Source organism: Lynx rufus, unplaced genomic scaffold, assembly GCF_022079265.1.
Source record: "Lynx rufus isolate CCGP_SWC_20201006 ecotype Redwood Valley unplaced genomic scaffold, mLynRuf1.p SCAF_11, whole genome shotgun sequence".
Taxonomy (NCBI): Eukaryota; Metazoa; Chordata; class Mammalia; order Carnivora; family Felidae; genus Lynx; species Lynx rufus.
This window is the reverse complement of record NW_025814825.1, coordinates 16708715-16731122: the sequence shown is the minus strand read 5'-3', so window position 1 is coordinate 16731122 and position 22408 is coordinate 16708715. Positions and strand designations below refer to the sequence as shown.

Here is a 22408-nt window from a genome sequence, read left to right as displayed (position 1 = left end):
TTATGTATACTCAGGAAATCCCCGAGCATGGTAAGCTTCTGAATATGCGTTCTGCAGCATTACTGTGAAGGTTCTTGGCAAAGGGATTTTTTAAATGATTTAAAACTTTAAATCCACTTGAAGGTAATGAATGAAAGCTGGCGGCTGTCTTGGTAATTAAGAGCCACTTATGGAGTAGAGAAGGAATGCTGTAAACTAATGATGTCTACCTTGCTCTAATTATCAATTTCAATAGCCTCACCTTCATGAACTTCCTAAATTTAAACAAACATCAACCACATACAGTAGGTGGCAGCAATTACAAAATCATGCTGCTCTGTAAACCACCCAAATCTTCAGCATTTTTCTTCTTTATCTACATTTCCAAAATGGCTGCATTCTCAAGAATTTTCTCAATTTTGGATTTTTTCTTAGAAGGACAAAATCAAGCCTCTGATGCATTTTCCTATCCCTCAAAATCACTGTAAATAATGCAGAAATATAGAACAAGAAACCCAAACTGACCTACACCCTATAGGGGTGTAACCACAGCATTTTGCATTTTGATGGTTTTAATCTGAATGCCATGATAAAGAATAAGCACACATTTAACTTTAGGCTTTCCTGCAGTCTTTTGACTTATTTGTCTCTTTAACTCATGCTTAAGAGTAATGTATTTGATTGAATGGTAAACAAGCACCACCAAATTTTACAGTCAAACCACTGTCGACGCGTCATTCAGCTGCATCCAGAGGCTTTCAAGAGCAGTGTGTCCGGAATGCTAACAGTGATGACCACGGTGCTGAATCCAGCCCAGATCATGCCCTGTCAATATGGAGAAGAGCTCTCTGTCGCTCAAGTACAAAGAGTGCCCAAACCCCAGAGCACAGATAATTGGCACATCCATCACCTGCCTCCTAAGTGCTTGGCACATGCTGAGAAATCTACTCAGTTGGCTGGAGGACCCGGCTCTGTACTACTGCGAGGGGAGAGGACCATAGTACCATGGCTGTGGAACTATCCCCTTGATCCGCAGTCCCTCACTGGTTCTTATCTGAACCTCCCAGTTAGGGACAGAAAGCCTCAGTCTCTCAGCTCAGCAGAAAGCTTTCTATACAATTAAAGTGGTCAGAAGGCGGTATGTGCCCTTCCTTCCTACCTTAGGTTCTACTATGAGCAGTCTTACCCAGGAAGCACATGGATTTCTTTGTTCTGTCTTCTCTTCCCTCAGTCTCTACCCTGGGCTCAGCCAAAATCCCCCCAAAACATATTTTATACAGCTGCTCATGTTTTCACACCCCGAGGCAGTACAAATATAGCTTATCATGGCCTCAGCCTAAATTGGTCAGGCCACTGGAACTCTCAGGCAACCTGGGGTCTGTGGAGAGCCTTTAGGCATAAACTTTTCAGCACCTGCAATTCCCACCTCGCTAAGTGGCTGTCTCTTGGGACACTCTCGGACACAATCCGCAGTCTGTGGCTGACACTGCCACGGGAGAGTCCTGGGACTCGAAGGGGGTTGGGGAGGTGGTGGCAGGGAGCATGTGTACATTGAGCCCGGGAAGCCCACTGGATTTTCACAGCAAACACCTCCATATGGCACTAGTGAAGGCTACAAAGCAGGAAGGTTACCAACACCTGCCAGCAAGTGGTAATTTCCTGGGTGCTGGGGAAGAAAAACTGCAAGCCAAAACTCCAACTAGAAAACATCAAGCAGGTCTTCAGGGATGATGTGCACCAGCATTTCAGACCACACAATGCCATGGTCCAAAGGCATCACTGCATTGCCTGATGTTAGTTTTTCCTTCTCTGACTCATGAGACCCTCGAGGGTCTTACAGCAATGGAAAGAACTTGCATTAAGCTGAGAGCCATTTATGAGTCCACGAAGTCTCCTCCGAAAGGAGAAATGTTTAGATTAAATGCAATTCATCTCCAAAATAAGAATGACCAAAGGTAAATTTCTGATTCCTTACTAGTTAAGTGAAATCACTTGTAATGTGTTAAAATGGATAGCTTAGAAGAAAAAATGTCCACGTCTACTCCATAGGTGGACTAAGTTGCTGCAATACAGAATTTAAATTTTACCTGCAGCACTTTCCCTCAAAAAAGTTGTAACTGGGAAGGCGTCTGGGTTGCTCAGTCGTTGAAGCATCCGACTCTTGATTTTGTGTCAGGTCATGTTCTCACAGTGTGTGACTCTGAGCCCTGCATCAGGCTCTGCAATCATAGTGTGGAGCCTGCTTGGGATTCTCTCTCTCCCTGTCTCTCTGCCCCTTGCTTGCTCATGCTGTCTCTTTCTCTCTCCCTCTCCCTCAAAAATAAATAAATAAACATTAAAAAAAAAAAAAAAGCTGTAGCTGGTAGCACTTCACTACTCTGACCTTTTAACACGGAATGATTTAAATAATGAATTTCTAGCCATCTTTTGTTTCCTTCTACTTTTTTTAGGCTCCTCAAATCAGAATTACTATATAGCCAATTGACAGAACAATTTTTGGTAAGAACATTTAGTTCATTTAGTTGTTGAGTAATTATAGTGATGTGGTGATTTAATGTTACAGCTCTTAAATTTAACTTACCAAAAAGATTCCAAATAATTGATGTAAGATGCAGGGAAATAAAAAGCACTTATCTTGGAAGCCGGTGTATTATCCTGAAGATCTGAAACAAGTACACTACACCCCTGGTGAACAGATTCCCATGGTGCTCTCACACCTTTCCTTTTCTTTTTAATGTCTATTTATTTTGAGAGAGAGACAGAGCACGAGCAGGGGTGGGGCAGAGAGAGGGAGACACAGAATCCAAGGCAGGCCCCAGGCTCTTGGGGCCGATACGCAGCTCGAACTCATGAGCCGTGAGATCATATAACCTGAGCCGAAGTCAGACGCTCAAATGACTGAGCCAGCCAGGTGCCCCTCTCACACCTTTCCTTAACGGAGGGCACTCTGAATCAGAAAACCTGAACTATCTCTGGGGAAACCTGGCTGTTCAGACTAAAAACAAAGTGGTGTTTGGAGGACAAATCCCAGTAGCTGCAGTATAATTAATTGCTAGTGAAATTATTACCTTTAAATTGTCTGTGAGCTAGAGGTGCAGGTGAACAGCACTTATTCTGTGATCAGGAGACTTGTAATTGGAAAATGGCCCATCAACTCTTCACCCACATCAACTATCTTGATACTACAGAAAGGTGGCTTTCTCTTTTGCTTCACTGGAACTACTTACCCAATGGAAGGTGAGGTCTCAGTTTTGGTGTATGGACCACACACTAATTCAAAAGATTATCAAGGTGTTTGCTTAAAGGGAAAGTTAAGACCAATGTTGTGTCTGCAAAAGGTAAGCATGTCTAAGCTGTACCGATTACGTAGGACCCAAATTTACCTCACCTCTGTTAAGGCTGACCTACTTGTAGGAAGAGAATCATGATTGCTTGTGTTTGAAATGGTTAAAGTGGTAGAAAGTTGCCTTTGTGTAAACAGATCTTTTAGGATAAGGAAGGAACTATCTGGACAAGGTCAAGATTTGTTTTTGCAGACCTAAATTCCCAAATTAATTGAGCTCCCAGCGTATTAACTGCAAGGCTAACCCTTGTTTAATGTGAAACATTCCTTCCTTTAAACTAGTAATATTTCAAGATTGTAGGCTGGACCAGAAGTGGAATAATTTTCATGGATAAGGATTTCCCCCCACAAAGGCAGCCACTCTTCACTCCTGCACACCTTCATCTTCTACCATCTGGAACCAAACCATATGAACCTCCTCAAATACAAAGTGTGAACTTTGGCAAGCTACTCCCAATTCCCATCTGTCTGGATTGTGTGAGTCTGGGGTTACTGGCTGCTTTTAGGAGAAGATAATCTTCAAGGATTACACACCTTTCATCAGACACCTGTTTAGCTCAGCAAACCTTGCTGAAAGGTTCATTATCAGTAGACAGCACTGGGTTTGCAAGCCTGGGAACTGACACCAGGCCAGGGATTTATGGCAGGTCTTGAGCAGAGGAAATCAGATGGCTCTAACCATGTATCTCATGATTAAGGATGGAAATTCACTGGTCTGTGTCATCTGTTACTGGTTTCTAGGGTTAAGCAGCCCTGTGACCAAGTGGATGAATGGCGTGTTATCAGTTTAAATAGTGATAAAGAACCTGCTGAAATTTTGTGATGATTTTGCAATTAGTAAAAAAGGAAACTGAACCTTACTCTTCCTACTGTTTTCAGAGAACTAGAGTGCTCCAGATGACCTGTAACCTGCCTGATTCCTTACTACTTTCCATTTATTTTTTTATTTTTTATTAAAAAAAAATTTTTTTTTAACATTTATTTATTTTTGAGACAGAGAGAGACAGAGCATGAACGGGGGAGGGTCAGAGAGAGGGAGACACAGAATCTGAAACAGGCTCCAGGCTCTAAGCTGTCAGCACAGAGCCCGACGCGGGGCTCGAACTCACGGACCGTGAGATCATGACCTGAGCCGAAGTCGGCTGCTTAACCGACTGAGCCACCCAGGCACCCATCCATTTATTAAAAGATATAGATGCCTCCCTAGCAAAAATGGAAATTTTGAATTTTTGAGATATTTTATACTTTAAGAGGTTGGTTTTGAAAATGTGAATGTTTAAGACATTCTCTCACAATTCTATGGGCTTGAAGTAATTAATTACGTAACAACTTAAATATTGCTTGACTTTTCCACAGACTTCTCAGTCTACTTCTTATAGAAGTCCCCCAGACTGGCAGTATCAGCATCACCCGGTAACTTGTTAAAATCACAAATTCTTAGACCTATGAACCAGAAACACTGTGGGAAGGCCCCAGCACTTCCGTTTCAATAAGCCCTCCAGGTGGTTATGATGCACACAAATTTGAGGACCACTGCTATAAATTCTGCTATGGAGCTGCTAGTTTTGATGAGGATGTTAAAACCATCGTATGCAATAGGAGAGCCACTGGATGGGAGGACTAAACAATCTCAGCTTGGCGAGGAGACCTTCCTCACCCAGCAACTTGGTGGTAGAGAAGTGGGTCCAGGAATCTCCAAAGCCCCACCAGACTGATATTTAGCAAGAGATCACTGAGTTGCTGAGTGGCTTTTTTCATAAATTCTATGCCTGTGCTTCTCAACCTTCATTATACAGTCACCTCTCATTACAACTCGATTCTGATTCAGTAGGCCGGAGACCCTACATTTCTAACAAGTTCCTATACTATGGGCCACACTTGCATTCCAAGGGTTTATACGTTAAATCAGTGGTTCTCAAAGTTTTTGGTTTCTAGACCTCTTTACATTAAAAAAAAAAAAATTATTTAAGAGCTTCTGTTTATAAGAGCCATTATCTATTAATTTTTAGAGAAATTTGACAAATACTCATTAATTAAGAACCAATAAACCCATTAAGGGTTAACATATTTTTTACGAAAAAATATTGTCTAAAATTAAAAAAAATAGTGAGGAGACTGGCACTGTTTCATATTTTTCCAAATCTCTTCAATGTCTGGCTTAAGAGAGAAGCTACGTTCTCATATTTGCTTTGGTACTCAATCTGTTGTGATTATCACAGGTCATGAAAGTTCTTGAAAATGCCAATGTACATTCCTAAGAGTGAAATGGACAAGTAGTACTTTAGTATTACTTTGAAAATAGTTATGACCTTGTAGAGTCCCTAAAAGGGCCTTAGGGATCCCCAGGAGTCCCTGGATCATACTTTGAGACTATCCGCTTTACATAAAAACTGACAAGAATTTTTAAAAGTTGGGCGCCAAGGCCACAGGTATTTTAAAACAATACGGCATTTACTAAATAAAGTATGGCAGGTCATAAGAGGCACTACAGGTTGGTTAAGAGCAAGGGTGCTAGAGCCAGACTGCCTGGAATGGAATCCAGGGTCTACTATGTACCAACTACGTGACGTTGGCTGGGCAAGTTATTTAATCTCTCTGTGTTTCAGGTCCCTCACCAATAAAATTTGGAGAATAATCATACCTATCTCTTAGGGTTATAGTAAGAATTAAACGAATAAGCACAAAGGATGCAGAACCATGCTTGGCATGTTACTGAAACACAACATAGGTGTTAGCTATTATCATTGTTCAACATAGTAAATGAATGAAATTTCAAGGTGATCGTTTGGGTGACCAGGTATACTTCATGTAGGGGAAAGGAAACGTGGACAAAAGGAAGAAGACTGACTGCTCTATAAGGTCAGATTAAGAAGAGCTTTTCTTACTTTTCCCTTAGGCATCTGAAAATCATTCCATTTACTCCAGTGCCTCAGACAAAAGTTCTCCTCCCCCTACCCCCCAGCTAACCACCCAAATATAAATTTAATTAAAGAAAGAAGCCATGAAAAAACCCCCACATATTCTGCCTCAATAATGATCTTAAGAAAGTGGCGACTGCAGTTCACAGCAAGAATAGTTCTGTGCCCCCCAAATTCCCTTTGGCCCTTAAGTCCTTAACTTCAAGGACTATCCTTAGGAAACAGCAAGCCCTTCAAACCACAATAACAATGACTGCTTGAGGGCGTCAGAAGAACCCTGAGACAGTCCCAGGACAGATGAAACAAAGACCCAAATGTTCTCGAAGACCCAAGTGTGTCCCTGGGAAAATGGTCTGAGCCTGTGAAACCCAGAGGAAGGAGACAGCGGGTCTCTGGGGAAGAAAGGCTGGTTACTCTGGGTCACAAACTAGACTGTCTCTCTAAGTGCCCTTTTAAGATCTCTCTTCTCACAAGCTCCTCATAGACTGCTTAGGATACTGGGCTCTAGCTCAGTTATGTGGAGGTACCTCTAGACTTTCTTATTGAATTGAGTACCACCCCCACCCCCCCCGGCTTCCTGGCCAAGTCCACTGCAAGAGGAATGATGCTTCTTCAACCCTACCCAGTGGAAGGTGTGTATGGTAGAGGCATGACTCCCCTGCCGCTGTATGTTTGTGCACAACCTACAGATCATGCTGGAACTTAACAGATGAGTTCCATGATTCTGTGACTGGGTGTGGATTCCCTTGAAGGAGGTGGTCATTCTGTATGTCAGTCACCCAGGGAATATAGGAACTCACCTATTATATGAACTCACAAATAGGGCATCAGGCAGCAGGAAAGAGGATGCTCCTCCTCTGTGGTGCCCTTTGAGGAGGGTGAAACACCTGTGAACAAGCTTCTGAATTGAGGATGACCAGGGCCAGAGACAGACCTCTATGACACAGTCAGAGGCCAAAAATGAATTAATGGTAATTGTGTAACTGATAATCTAAATCACCAAGAATGTCTCTATTTCTCCTTTCTTTATCCTCTAGGCTAGCCCAGTGTTCTCAACCCTGATTGTACATTAGGATCACGTAGGGGCTTTTACAAACTACAGATGTCTGTGCCTTACCCCAATCTCAACTCTTGCTTCTTTCAGGTTAGTCTGGTCAGAGATGCATTACGGGTTATATTAAGCAAAGGGTCCCGAGGATGACACCATGGCCAGAATGGTAAACACCAATCCCCCTTCTCCACCTCTGCCACCCCAAAGGGCTATGCTAGTAGCAGTGGTGACTAATGACAAATCCAAGTAGATGGTGAATCCTGGGGGAAATGGACACATCTAAGAGTTGAGGCTAGGGAGGAGATGGTCACTGGGGAAAGAAAGCTCTGTGACAGACTTCACAGGAGTTTTATTTATTTAGAAGTTTAAGGAATATTTGTTTATATATGGCATTGAGTCACCACACCAGCAAGGTTCTGGCCTGGTGGATTAGGAGAATATAATTTTCTGTTCCAAGAAAATGACCATATATGAAATAGATTCAGTCTCTCTCAATTTCCTTGCACCGCTGACAAAGGTTTAAATGATAATAGAACAAGAGGTCTCGTCAATATCACTTATTCCCAAACTAAACTGTTTGGGGAGGAATTTTTAAAAATAACTTTCTTTAAATATAACTGGGAAGTAACCACATTCTTCATGAAGCCCACTGCCTATTACAAATCTAACTAAAGCTCTGATTCACCCCCAGAGGCACATCTAGTTAGGTAATGATAAAGCACTATCATGGCCTTTGAATACAAATTTGAAAGACATGTCAGAATAATGCCCTCCTCTTTGACCTCTTTTGATTTTCCACAGCTCAAATCACTTTTAAATCCTGGCACATTTTAGGAAAAACAAATTTACACACACACACAAAATTCTTAAGATGAAACTATTTGGCATTTTAAAATTATTTCCTTTCTTATAAATAGGTAAAAGTCCATGTGAGAGATTCAATCTGAAAAACTGTTTCAGAAATTAATTTAATTTTTCCAAGTTAAAACTCGGTTAAATTTTTCACAATTTCTAAGAAACAAAATCCTGCTAACAAAAATTTACCACTGAGAAATTGTAAGTTTTTAAACACTGCATTAAAAACATGCATACTTCAAAAAACGCAACTGCTCCAAGAGAATAATTGCATATAACTTGTAATGCCTCACCTGTAAGACCATTCTCCTGTTGCTAAAACATTACAATGGAAATGCTCCTTAAGTAAGCTAATAAAAGCAAAAACTAGAGTTTCTTTTGCTCACTATTATAGGTCTAAGGTTCTGCGGGTGTAGCTGTGATAGTTCACATCTCGTTGTAGGGTCTAATCCTACCCGTAGACTAAGGGGGAAGCGTGGACACTGCCAGTGATTTCAGAACCAAGCCCTAAGCGACTCTCCTTTCCATTTGTTCTCCCACAACCCGCCCCAAATCGTGTGTGTGTGTGTGTGTGTGTGTGTGTGTGTGTGTGTGTGTACCAGCTATAATTTTCTAAAACAGAACAATGTTGTAATTCTAAGTGATAAGCTTTCACACAGCAAACACAGATATAGAGCAAGATTGAAGAAAGGAAAAAGTGGAGAATACAAATCTCTCTATAAGTTTTCTTTGTTTTTGAATTACATTTCAAAGGGAATCTGTCAGTTTTTGAGATAACATTCTAAAATCAAAGCACAGACCATCACCCAATCTGATTGATCAATTAATGCTGAAAATGTAAAGGTAAAGAAACTATCTTCGGTTCTCCTCAGGTCATCCAGACAAACAGTCCTATCCCACTGGTCTACAGAAATCGAAAGCTTCTCTTTTAAGCTGATTTTTTATTTATCTCCCATTCTCTTTCAAACAGGATTTGAGGTAAAAAGCCTCTGGCGATAAATGGTGGTGTCCCCACAGGGTTACCACCGAGCCCATTCTGACACACATGCGGCACATACAGGCTAGGGTGGAAGCTGGGGTGGCATGAGGTGTTCAACCAAGAGACTGGCTGGTTTGCCAGCAGATTAGGTGTCATGTAGGCATCTAGCCGTTGATCTTACAGGAATCTTAAAGTCCAAATTGGCTAAATTAGACGTTAGCTGTTGGGAAACACAAAACCGTATGAAATATCATCACCAGCAGTATTTAAAGACGTCAGTTACTACCCCTTCAGTTAGTAGGCGATAGCTTTCTCCAAGTCCACTGTTGAGACTGCCTCCCTAATGCCAGCAGCACTTAAGAGTTGAGATTTCAGTAACAATGTATTAATATTAGCCCAGCTTTGGCCACGATATACCAATATTATCCCTGTAAGCCTTTTACTGTGGGGTCACTGTTAATCAAAGAATCTCCATTCAACTTTCAAAGGACTGGAATGGTTTCGTAGTGTGTTCCACAGTTGAGTGCCTACTGTGTTCCGGGCACTCTTCTAGTTAGGTTGTATACAGACACTCCCTTTTCTAAATTTAATAAGGAAAAAAGCTCTGGGAGTTTAATTTCTTAACTACTATGCATCTGCTTGAACGCAAGAACCACAAACTACATAAATAACAGGAACTCAAATAGACATGTTAACAGCTAAAGTTCATTTTTAAGAATCAATTCAATATGCTACAGGCAAGCAATCAATCACACTGCAATCATCATTTACAAATCAAAGTACAAGGCAGATACTCATGGGGGTATATACAACTAGGTGGAAGTGTGTGATTATGGACGAGCAGATTGAAACTGTAAATTATGTAACTGTCTCTTGTAATTACCCCGCTTGAGAACCAAAAGAAACTTCCTGTATAATTTTGCAGGAGAATAGAGATCAAGATACAGAATTGCTTTTTAGTTGGTTTTAACCCTTCAACAGCTATTTAATTATGTGTGATAAGGTCAAAGAAAGGTTATACTCAATTTATGAAAAGTTGGCAGGGAGGTATTTCAAAGTAATCCTCTGAAAAGCTCCAGATTATTGATGAAACTTGATGATTTCTCTTCCTTTTCAGGAAAGATTTATCTAAATTATTTGTTAAAATAAACAACATTTAAAACAAATTCACAGGCGTCATTCATTTTATTTTCTCTCTAAAAACATTCATTATGGTTTCCAAGTTTTTAACAGGATGCAAGGGAAAAGCTGCAGGGGTAGAAGGCTGTCAGAGTCCTCAGACATATCTTCTGTTTTGGTAGGAAAAAAATCTCATTAACTTCCTGAAATTCATGGGGAATAGCTTCAACACTGGGCAAACCACAGGGCAGGGCTTCTAATCTATGAACAGAGAACCATCATCTTAAGAAGACGGAAGCCTGTTTTGCAATAAATAATCAGCAAAACTTCATCTCAGCATATTTTAAGACATTCCAGGCTTTTACCTTCCCTTTCTTAAAATCTAAATTTTAACATCTTTTCTCTTTTGTAAAGCATGGTTCCTGGTGCTTAAAGATCTGTCCCAAACATCGGAACTGCTGAACACCCAGCATTCTAGGAGGAAGGAAGGGCAATTTTATATAGTTATGGTGTCTGCCAGTGTTGCTTTCCCTCATTTTATATCAAAAAGAAAAAAAAAAGAAAGAAAGGAAGTGAGACAGGGTGAGAGAGGAGAGGGCAAAAGGGGAGAGACAGATGGAGGGATGGAGAGAAAGGCAACAAGAGATGTTCCAATGCTACAGTGTCTGTTCTCCATCTCTCTGGCCTCTCTGTTCCCTATTTTCTCCCCCATCCACACCTGCCTGGCCATTCTTTGTCTAAATACACCATTTTATCACCATCTGTTAACACACCACCCTTGAATTATGCTTCTCCAGGTTTAAGAGTGGAAGCACAATTTACAGGAATGCAGTTTTCTAATGGACTCAACTCAGCACTTCAGAGGATACGATTCTGGTAAATTTCAGTACATTTCCTTCAAAAAAAAACCTGGCTCTGCAAAGTCTGAAGTGGAGAAGATCCCAATACCCAAATACCCATGTACTTGCATTTTGATTTTAAAGCAGTAAAGATGAAAAACTGTATCTCTTTTAAAAACATCATTAACATAATGCCACCAATAAACCAAAGTTTTCATTTTAAGAGTTACAAAAATCTAAGCTCCAAAATAGATACCATTGGGTGTGAACGCCCATTTTAAGACCTTCACTTTTGTTAAAAACAAAAAAGGCAAAAATAAAACACAGATCTAGAAAATGCCATTAAACAAATAACATTTACTGGTTACCTCTGTAATCATCACCCAGGACCAAGAAATAGAAGTTTGCCAGCCGTCCTGAAAAATGTTTCATTTGTCCCATCCCAATCATCCCTCCTTTTCCCCTCACAAGTAACCACTATCCCAACTTTCATAACAATCCTTTGTGTTTCCTTATACTTTTATCACTCAAATGTCCCCAGGTACTACAATATAGTATTGTCCATTAGAAAAAATATATCTTTCAAGTCTCTTTTAGTCTATGGGTTCCCCTCACCACCCCCTTTCTTTTCCTTATAATTAATCTATTGATGAACTAGGGCCATTTGACCTACAGAGTTTCCAGTCTGGTTTTTGCTGATTGCATTCACGTGATGCAGTTCTATTTATTTCTCTTTCCTCTGTGTTCTGAAAAATGCCAGAGGCTTGATCAGACTTTAGGCTTGATCCTCTGGCAAAACTATAGGTGACGGTATGTCCCTTGATCAGGAGACATGTAATTTCTGGTTGTCCCCCTTTTCACAATGTGTGCTGCTGTTGAAGTTCGATGTCTAGGTAGATCAGTTAATTCATTGGCAGAATTGCAAAATGGTCATATCTTAATTCTGTCATTTCACTTGTTAGTTGGAATATGTTTATAAAAAGATGTTTTCCCTTCGGGCGCCTGGGTGGCTCAATCTGTTAAGCATCCGACTTTGGCTCAGGTCACGATCTCGTGGTTTGTGAGTTTGAGCCCTGCATTGGACTGTGCACTGTGTGCTGACAGCTCAGAGCCTGGAGCCTGCTTTGGATTCTGTGTCTCCTTGTCTCTGCCCTTCCCCCACTTGTACTCTGTCTCTTTCTCTCTCAAAAAAAATAGTAATCATTTTTTTTTTATTATTATTAAAAAAAAAGATGTCTTCCCTCATTTACTATTTGGTTACTTAGTGGTATCAAAAGCAAGTTCAATGCTTTTTTGCCAGTTTTTAAGATAATGAACTGATTCTTATCATCCTCTAAATTTTTTTTAATGTTTATTTATTTCTGAGAGAGAGGAAGAGAGAGAGAGAGAGAGAGACAGCAAATGGGGGAGGGTCAGAGAGAAGGGGGACAGAGGCCCAAAGCGGGCTCTGCACCGACAGGAGAGAGCCCCATGTGGGGCTCGAACTCACGAACCGTGAGATCATGACCTGAGCCGAAGTTGGACACTTAACCAACTAAGCCACCCAAGGAGCCCCTTAATTTGTTTTTAAATGTCATTACAAATGTGTGAGTTTAAACATTTAATGAGTTTTAATCGCAATTGTTGTCCTTACTGTTATATTCGTTGTCCAGTGGGAACCTCTTCAAGTTAAATCCTGAATCCTTTTGACAAGACCCTAGTAATTTTTTCTTTCTTGTTGTCTAGTATGAATGAAGAAATGCTCCTTTTTACATTAAGAACTCTACTTCACTTTAAATGATTCAGTTTGCCCCTCAAAAAGGATATATGCAAATACACCGTATACAGTAAGGTCTGCCTATATTTTCTCAAGATGTCACCAACACTTTCTCAATTCCTCCTGCTATATAATCACATTATATATATTTTTTCAATGTGGACAAATAGTTACATGCATAACTGAATTGCTCTTAATCCACTCAGCTATTTGAAAGCATTTAAAATTTTAATTTAAAACAATTTTGTTGAAAAAAGGAGCTCCTCTACGATGTTAACCCAAAGCAGGACTCCATAGAAAAAATTACAAAACAGAGGTTTTTGTATTAGTACATGTAAAAATGTAGGACTAATACTACAGTAAAAACAAACTAACCACAAATTGATGGTGGAGGAAAAAACTCAGATTCCTAACTCGTATTTTCCTACCAGAATTCTAAACAAATGAGAGAAAATCTTTTGCTTCACCCAAAACAAATTGATGTGGAAAAAAAAAATACTACCCTACAGACAGCTGAAATTATAGATGTGCTGGATAGAAACACCATTATGAGAGGACATCATCCAACTATTACCTTAGAATATTGTGTTTCAAACATAATTCTACAAGCTGGAAAATACGTTTAAGGGGAATGGTTCCCTCGAAACTAAAACCAGGTATAGTATTAATCTCAACCAATCAGAACAAAATCTTTCTTGATCTTGTTTTGATGATGCATTTGCTTAACTGGGAAAATGAAAAGGGAGTTGGAGGCATTTCCCCTTCAGTACTGGCACAACCCCGTGTGCCACCCAAACACGGAGCATCACACACCTGGGATGAATCCTGTGTGTCTGACCACTGACCACCCATGGCTCTGTGGGCAAGGCTGGCATCCTTCATCCTCACCTTTATCCTTTATCCTTATCACCTAGGCCAACCCTGGTACAGCCCACGTAAAGCATATTTCCTGAAGGAAGTGAGGAGGGTATAAAGAAGTGGAAAACACAGAGACTGGGTAGAGATCTCAGGTTAAGCACCAATTGCCATAAGGCAGCCAGGTGAATGAGGCAGGTGTTGTCGGGGACACAGAGAAGAGCACAGATAAGATCTGGGCATGCCTTTATTCACTCACTCCCACAACAAATTTTTCTTTGGCACGCCTACTATGTGCATCCCACTGTGCTCATGGCTTGGAGTTCAGCAGTGAATCAGCCTGGCTCTCGTGATGGTGCTGTTAAGGTTCCATTTACTGTTGAACACAGGTTTGTCGATATTAATTACGTGAACAGAATTTCCCTGGTAGCAGCATTTTGAAATGACTCACTACAAATGCCGGTCAATGTTAGAAATCCAAACAGACAAAAGATTAGTAAAAATCCACCTGCGTGCCAAATCTTGAAAAAATTCGGAACTATGTAAGGCAAAATGGTAGCTACAGACTGTATGCTTCATATTTACAATGTTTTCATTGAAACAATGAATATAAACTATTGCATAAGAGCTATATTTATTTGCTCATATTTATGACAAGCTTTGTTAAAAAAAAAGATACATAAATAAATCGTTAGCTACACTGCCTCATGCAACTCATTTCAATGCATTCGGTAACAGTCAACCTCTGAATAAATCACGGAGAGCTCAATTTCCAACCTTGATGTTATCTTTAACATATTAAAATACATTGCATTTCAGCCCAGTGTAATAAACAGTCATGGCAAAGGCTTTTAGCGCAACATAATGAGAAAATAAGGAAAAGTAGTCATTTTCCTTATCATATTATAAACTAGAATCCTATTAAAATATTATAATATAAAATTATACTTGATTCTAGAAGTCAAACATGTCTAACAAAAGCCAGCAAAACTCTGAAGACACAGCTGCTGGTCTGATCAAGTGTCGTGGTGGAGGTGTGGAGACGGGTTACTCTCTCAGAAAAGGCTGGAAAAGACTTGAGCCCCATTTCAAAAGCCTAACTTACTATTCATCAGTGATCGCTTTGACTGCGCTCACCCAGGGAGGTGAGCTGCCAGGGAAAGTTACGCAAAGCAAAAAGCTTTCCTGACAGTTCCTGAACAGTAAAGTTGGGAGTTTTCCTTCCAAAATAAATGCATAAAGAAATGAATTATCTGATAAAAGTCAGGAAAAGAGAAGTTTTTCTCCAACCGTGTGTAACTGTGAATTCTGTCACAGCCCTCATCTCTGCCTGAGGTTTATAGTGGATAATGGCAATCTTCTTTCTTTTGAAGAGGCTGCACTGAAACAAAAGCACCAGACCTCGAAAGGAGCAGGGCACACCGGACAGCATTTGGAAGGAAGTGAACCAACAGCTGACTGATGATGTTCTAATAAAACACAATTCTTCTTCATAAGAATCACATATGGGGAGAGAAAGCACATCAAGAAAGCTCCCCTCATGGTAATTCATTTAACATTTAGTTAAACAAATAGTAAGGACCTACTACGTGTCAGGCTCTTCTAGGAGGTGGGACTAGAGAACAGTCTCTACCCCTGGGAATCTTACTTTTGGTGAAGGAAATGGGCAATAAACAACAAATATATGAAAGACCCATGCAACTTTCTAAATGACTTTGCACTTGCTCAGCCTTTAGCATTTTTTATGGTCAGTGCCACTGAAAAAAGAGAAAACGATTAAGCAAAAGTTGCATAAGCAAATAAATACCACATGTCAAATTTATAGCTCCTTTATTCAATTTGTTTACAGGGAGTAAGAGGGTTTAAGTCATATAACATGTCCCCAAGAGCCATTGTTACAGTCCCTCAAACACACCTTTGATGCTTGGCTTATGGGGCTCAGAAATGGGGGAGAGTGAAATATTTATATTGCAACCTAAAGGGAGAAACGATGCCCCAATTGTGTGCTTCATGACCTCTACCCCATCATGGATGAGACAAAATTCCCATGTCTCGCTGGGGTAAAAGGAAAAGGCTGCTAAGGATGAGGTGAGAGGCATCTGAGTTCTGGCCACCATGGGGCTGAAGGTATTACGATCTGAGCTTACCTATAACCATTCTCGGATCACCTAAAGGAAAGTGCAGCAACGCCCAAAAACTCTTGCTAGAGAAATGGGATATGTCACCAGGGCTTGTCAGGCTAGGACCCAGTTTCTGGGAAGAATCTGCTTATCCTGAAATTATACTTGACTTGTCTTCAGAGAGAAGTTAGTGACCCCTGTATATACAGTCTCAGCTCCTTAGAGTTTACCAACAGTCAGGTAAAACATGGCTTACTATGGGGCGCCTGGGTGGCGCAGTTGGTTAAGTGTCCGACTTCAGCCAGGTCACGATCTCACGGTCCGTGAGTTCGAGCCCCGCGTCAGGCTCTGGGCTGATGGCTCAGAGCCTGGAGCCTGTTTCCGACTCTGTGTCTCCCTCTCTCTCTGCCCCTCCCCCGTTCATGCTCTGTCTCTCTCTGTCCCAAAAATAAATAAAAGCGTTGAAAAAAAAAATTAAAAAAAACAAAACAAAACAAAAAAAAAACATGGCTTACTAGAATCCAACCAACTGGATTCCTAAATTAACACTCCTACTTAGGGGTGCCTGGGTGGCTCAGTCAGTTGAGCATCCATCTCTTGATCTAAGTTCATGATCTCATGGTTTGTGAGTTTGAGCCCTGCACCGGGCTCTGCACTGACAGTGCACAGCCTGCTTGGGATACTCTTTCTCTCCTTCTCTGCTCCTACTGGCTCATGCTCATGCTCTCTCTCTCTTAAAATAAAACAAACAAACAAAATCAAAGTTTGTCATAGCTTGGTTTGTATTCAACTTAATTTCTTAAAAAATAAAAAATAAAAGAATAAAAGTATTCTTTTTTTTTTTTTTTTACACTTACATCCAAGTTAGTTAGCATATAGTGCAACAATGATTTCAGGGGTAGATTCCTTGATGCCCCTTACCCATTTAGTATCCCCCCCTCAAAGAACCCCTCTAGTAACCCTCTGTTTGTTCTCCATATTTAAGAGTCTCTTCTATTTTGTCCCCCTCCCTGTTTTTAAGTTATTTTTGCTTCCCTTCCCTGTTCATCTCTTCTGTGTCTTAAAGTCCTCTTATGAGTGAAGTCATATGATATTTGTCTTTCTCTGACTAATTTCCTTTGGCATAATACCCTCTAGTTCCATCCACGTAGTTGCGAATGGCAAGATTTCATTCTTTTTGATTGCCAAGTAATACTCCATTGTGTGTGTGTGTGTGTGTGTGTGTGTGTGTGTGTGTGTGTGTGTATCACATCTTCTTTATTCATTCATCCATCAATGGTCATTTGGGCTCTTCCCATATTTTGGCTATTGTTAATAGTGCTGCTCTAAACACTGGGGTGCATGTGTCCCTTTGAAACAGCATACCTGTATCCCTTTGATAAATACCTAGTAGTGCAACTGCTGGGTCGTAGGGTAGTTCTATTTTTTAAAAAATAAAAGTATTCTTAAGTTTAACTCAAATTGTATTTAGAAGGCAGACTGTTAAAACTGGAAGTTGCTAGCTGACAATCTCAACTACTATGACATGTATTCCTGAATTTAGGTATTGTACATTACAACATTTAAGCCAGTAGGATCTAAGATGTGGAGGAAGAAGTTTTCTCTTTGAGAGAGGATATGGTTACCCTCTCAAGATCACTAGGTAGAGATGAGGTATGTAGCTTTCTTTCTAATTCTCCTTGATGGACCTAGAAGGGCAGAGAAGTAGGAAGCGGGAAACCAGGTAGAAAATGCTTTCTTGTTCTAAGGAGCACTTCCTTAGGAAACCAGCCAAGAGTTTTAAAAAGGAGACTAAGAAAAGATAAGCCTGGGACTTTCTAGGTACCTAACTAAGAGACAGATGCCTGTCATTAGAACCAAAAGGGCTAAAGAATAAGGTGTAGAAGATTAACCTGCTAATTCTCAGTGAGAAAAAAAACTAGATACTAAGCTGTACTCAAGGTTTCTTATATTTTTTATTTTTCTTACATTTTTATTTTCTTATGCGCATGTGTGCGTGTGCCATTTTTAAGAAAAGAGAAGTACATAGAACATTGCTAACTATACTTAAAATGTGACCGAAGTCATAATTTGTAGGCACAAAACTGGGTCATCTGCACCCACCTTCCAGCAGCACTCACTAAATACAGACTTAGTTTTTAAATAGTAGATACTCCTCATGAAACCCACAGTGAAACCCCTCTATTTAAATCACAGAAAAGGTCAGTAAAGGAGACTTCTGAAATGAGTACCTAATTCAATCACTCCTACTTCCTCTTGAGTCCTATTCCATGAAGGACAAACCCTGAGACATTACAGGATATTTTAATATTGGATAAAGAAAGCCAAGAATTGAATCTGCTTATAAACTTACATGATTAGTCTACAAATAAACAGACACTAATTAAAAAAAGAAAGCCTAAATGTACAGTTAGCAGATAATTTATGTAACTGATAAACATGTTGCCTATACACTAGTCTCAAAAAAACCAAAGGTGTAAGTTTGTAGACTTTTGGACCCACTATCATCTACTCTTTATAGCTTCTCCAAGATTATGCCAAGGCTAAAACGAACAAGAAAAAGAGTTAATAATAAGATTTAGAATTCTTATAATTCTAGTTAGTATGTATGATTATCTAAAATTAGGAAAGAAGATTGAATTTCGTCAAATGCCTCTTCTGAATCTGTATTTAAAAAAATTTTTTTTTAATGTTCATTTATTTTTGAAGCAGAGAGAGACAGAGCATGAACGGGGGAGGGTCAGAGAGAGAGGGAGACACAGAAGCCGAAGCAGGCTCCAGGCTCTGAGCTGTCAGCACAGAGCCCGATGCAGGGCTCGAACTCATGGCCCGTGATATCATGACCTGAGCCGAAGTTGGACACTTAACCGACTGAGCCACCCAGGCGCCCCATCTTCTGAATCTGTATTAAACAACCCATCTAGATATCACCTTTTGTTTTTTTCCGTCACTACTCCCCGGTCTTCTTTCCACCAGTGTTCCAATCTCTGGAGCTTAAAAACAAAAGCCAGGCTCCTGTGCCCCCAGCCCTTGATGGTCAAGCTTTCTGAATTCACTTTTTAAATTCCACTCAAACCACAGTCCTTGAAAGTATATTTCTTACACTGTGTATTAATCTTCTCTGGGGCACTAAACACTGGCTGGGGAGTGATCTTGGACAAGTTTCTTAATGTCCCTGTGCCTCCAAAAGAGAGATGATAACAGTAACCAACCTCCTTAGGTCTCTGCAAGGATTGAGCAAATTAACCTGTGTAATTCAGATAGGTGACAAGTGCCTGACACACTTAAGTGGTCCACAAAGATCAGCTATGATTTTGACTACTGTTGTTGCAAGGCTGACCTCTTGGCTTCCCTGAAACCATTCTCTTCAATCCTCTTCCTACTTCTGGACCCTTCTCAATTTCCTTGATAACCTCCTCATCCTCAAAACCCTTCCTAGTCCCTAAAATGTTGGAACTTCAAGCACTCCACCCTCAGTGCTGTTTCCCTACACTCTCCCCGAGTTGTCCTCACCCACAACTATGGTTTCAACTACCACAGTATGCCCACTATGCCAGTATGCCAGGAGCTCCTTTTAATGCATACCCCTGCTGAGCTCCAAACTCCAAGGAAAGCTGCATGTGGATCTTCAAAATCAAAGTGCAGGCAACATGATCAAAGCTGCACTCACTACCTTTCCAAGTTCAGTTCATTCATCCATTCATCTAGCATTGACTCAGCACCACGAGGTGCCAGGTAGAGTTCTACCTGCTGCAGAATAAACAGGAAAATACCTGCCTTGTTTCCATGTAGCCTCATTGCCACACTCCCCTAGGTCAGGCCTTCACAGATTTTTCTTAGTTTTCTTTTTAGTTACAGTAAAAAGTATGAGTAAGAAAAGAAAAATTGCCTGTAATTCTAATTCTAGAGATGATCTAGAACTGTGTTTCTTTACTTTCTTTGCGTATACTTTTTACACAATTGAGAACATATATATGTGTGTATGTGTGTGTGCGCACACACAATTTTGAAATTTGCTTATTATAAGCATCTTGTTATTTTATTAACAATTCTTTAGAACATAATTCTTAATTCTAAGTAGCTAATAATACTCCTTTATATGGATGTACCACAATTTTCTCAGGGGAATGGTTCTCTCTTATCTTTGAATTATCAAGGCTATTTCAGTTTTTGTTTCTATTAATAAATAATGACACTGTGACAGACAATATACTAAAACATTAACTCTTTGAGTACCACAAGTCTGAGGGGTTTAATTTTCTCTTGGTAATTTATCTATGTTTTTCTAACTTTCTACTATGAGTTTATATTGCTATAATTGGGGAAGAGGGTGAAGTGAGGAGGGATGTCCAGTATTTAAAAAAATAACACAAAACATGTTGTTACATTAAATATGAAATTAATGCATACTGATTAAAGTATGTTGATTTTCTTAGAATAAATTCCTTTCAGATGTTTTTGATATATACTGTCAAAGTTCTGGAAAATGTCTAACAATTTATACTTTTTCCAGTGTAAATGTAACAGTGTCCATCTATGTCAACTTAAATATGGGTATATTTTATTTTTTATTTTATTTATTTATTTTTTTTTAATTTTTTTTTTCCCTACGTTTTTATTTATTTTTGGGACAGAGAGAGACAGAGCATGAACGGGGGAGGGGCAGAGAGAGAGGGAGACACAGAATCGGAAACAGGCTCCAGGCTCTGAGCCATCAGCCCAGAGCCCGACGCGGGGCTCGAACCCACGGACCGCGAGATCGTGACCTGGCTGAAGTCGGACGCTTAACCGACTGCGCCACCCAGGCGCCCCAAATATGGGTATATTTTAAAGGCTTTGCTAATTTGGTAGGCAAAAAATTATAATCTTTCAGTTATTTGAATTTATATTTTTAAATCACCAACCATTTCCCCCCACATTTTAATTAGCCATTTGTACTTGACAGACTTTGGAGCAAAGAGGCTAAGAGTCCAAGTGCTCGGACTTAAATTGCAGGTGCACTATTTATTGTTTGTGTTAACTGTGCCTTGGTTTCCTTACACATATACCAAGAATAAAATGTCTCAATTGGCGTTGTGAGGGTTGGATGGGTCAGGAATCTTAGGAAAGTGGCTGGCACACAGGAGACTCTCAGTACATGTCAGCAGTGTGGCTGCCACCAAGGATGCTCCTTTTCTGTGCGTTCTGCATTCATGTCCTCTATGTCGTCTGCTCGTTTTTCTATTAAGGTTTATGCTTTAACACTATCAAACCTTTCCTTTTAAATATTTGTTTAAATACTATAGCCATCAAAGAGTTGTTTGGCATGTGCGTTGCCAACGTCTTTCCCATTATGGTTGCTTTTAAATATTAATACATTTTACCATTTTATATAGTCAATCCCATGTGTATATTCTTTTGTGATTTCTTTCATTGGTTTAATGCTTATTGCTTAGGATGTCCTTGACCATATAATTTTATATCCTTTTTTCACTTTTTAAAAGTTTTTGTGTTTTCATTTTTTGTTAATTATCTAAGTCTTTCATCTACCTGGAGTTTCTTTTGTAGTTGCCCAAACATCTGATGTGTTTCCTCACACAGTCATGATTTAGATCCCCTTAGTCAGGAATGTTTTCATGCAACTTCTTATGAGCTCCCAATATATACTATACGAACATACTATCCAGCAACTGTTGACTTGTTAGTGAACTTGACCACCCAGAAAGAACTATGTCTTCTTCATTTTTGTCACTGGTGTTTAGTAGAGTGTAGACCAGGGTGCCCCTAGTCACCAAACGTTTCACGGAGAGGTAAAAAATGAATGAAGTCACTCTTTTCGTTCTCCTCCATTATCCAGTTTAGAATCAGATAAGTGCATTTACAACAAACACACCAGTAAGTTAATGATGCCAACTTCTTTCACCACTACCTGGCACAACATTCTGCAACCTACTGCTGAATCAGTTTGCTTTCACTGGGTCAGTTGAGGAGGATGGGTTTTGCATCCTGTTCCCCAGGCAGGGTTCTGGCTCTGCAGGCCTGAGTAAAAGACAACTCATTATCAGCTTATCTACTGCCCAGCCAAGCAGAGTCCTAAACAACAGTACACATAACAAACTAAAACTGCTACATTAGTATGTATCAGTCCAAATGTGCCCAAGGCTACTCATTGCACCCTTTTAAAACTGTGAAATACTGGAAACACCCTCTATGCCCATGTCAGGGGAGCAGGTGCATAAACTATGGACATCCACATGATTGGAGTACCATGCAGCTACAGAAGACAGTAAGAAAATCCCTAGGAAGTAGTAATGGAGTGAGCCAGGGTTTTCAGTTAATTGGAAAAAAGCAAACTGTAAAAGACTATCTATAGTATGATCACTTTTGTGTAAGAAAGGAGAAATTAGAAAACACACATCTTCTCATTTGTACAAAAAGAAACATGGGAAGGATAAAAGAGAAACCAATGAGGCTGGTGTTTTGCAGGAAAGAACTGAGGGCTGGGGGTGGGTAGAGGGAATGAAGAAGGGAAGTGACACTTCTCTGAGTGTACCCTTTAATACAGTTTTAACTTTGAAAATCATGTTTTATGTTTTCAAAACAAAAGGCAACAAA

The 22408-nt window shown here is 40.0% G+C and overlaps 1 protein-coding gene across 4 annotated transcripts in view; it reads right to left on the bottom strand.

The window, feature by feature from the left end:
• KAT6B (lysine acetyltransferase 6B) overlaps window positions 1–22408 on the bottom strand; it is a 190589-nt gene that overhangs the window by 12035 nt on the left and 156146 nt on the right. The gene's annotated exons all lie outside the window — the stretch shown is intronic.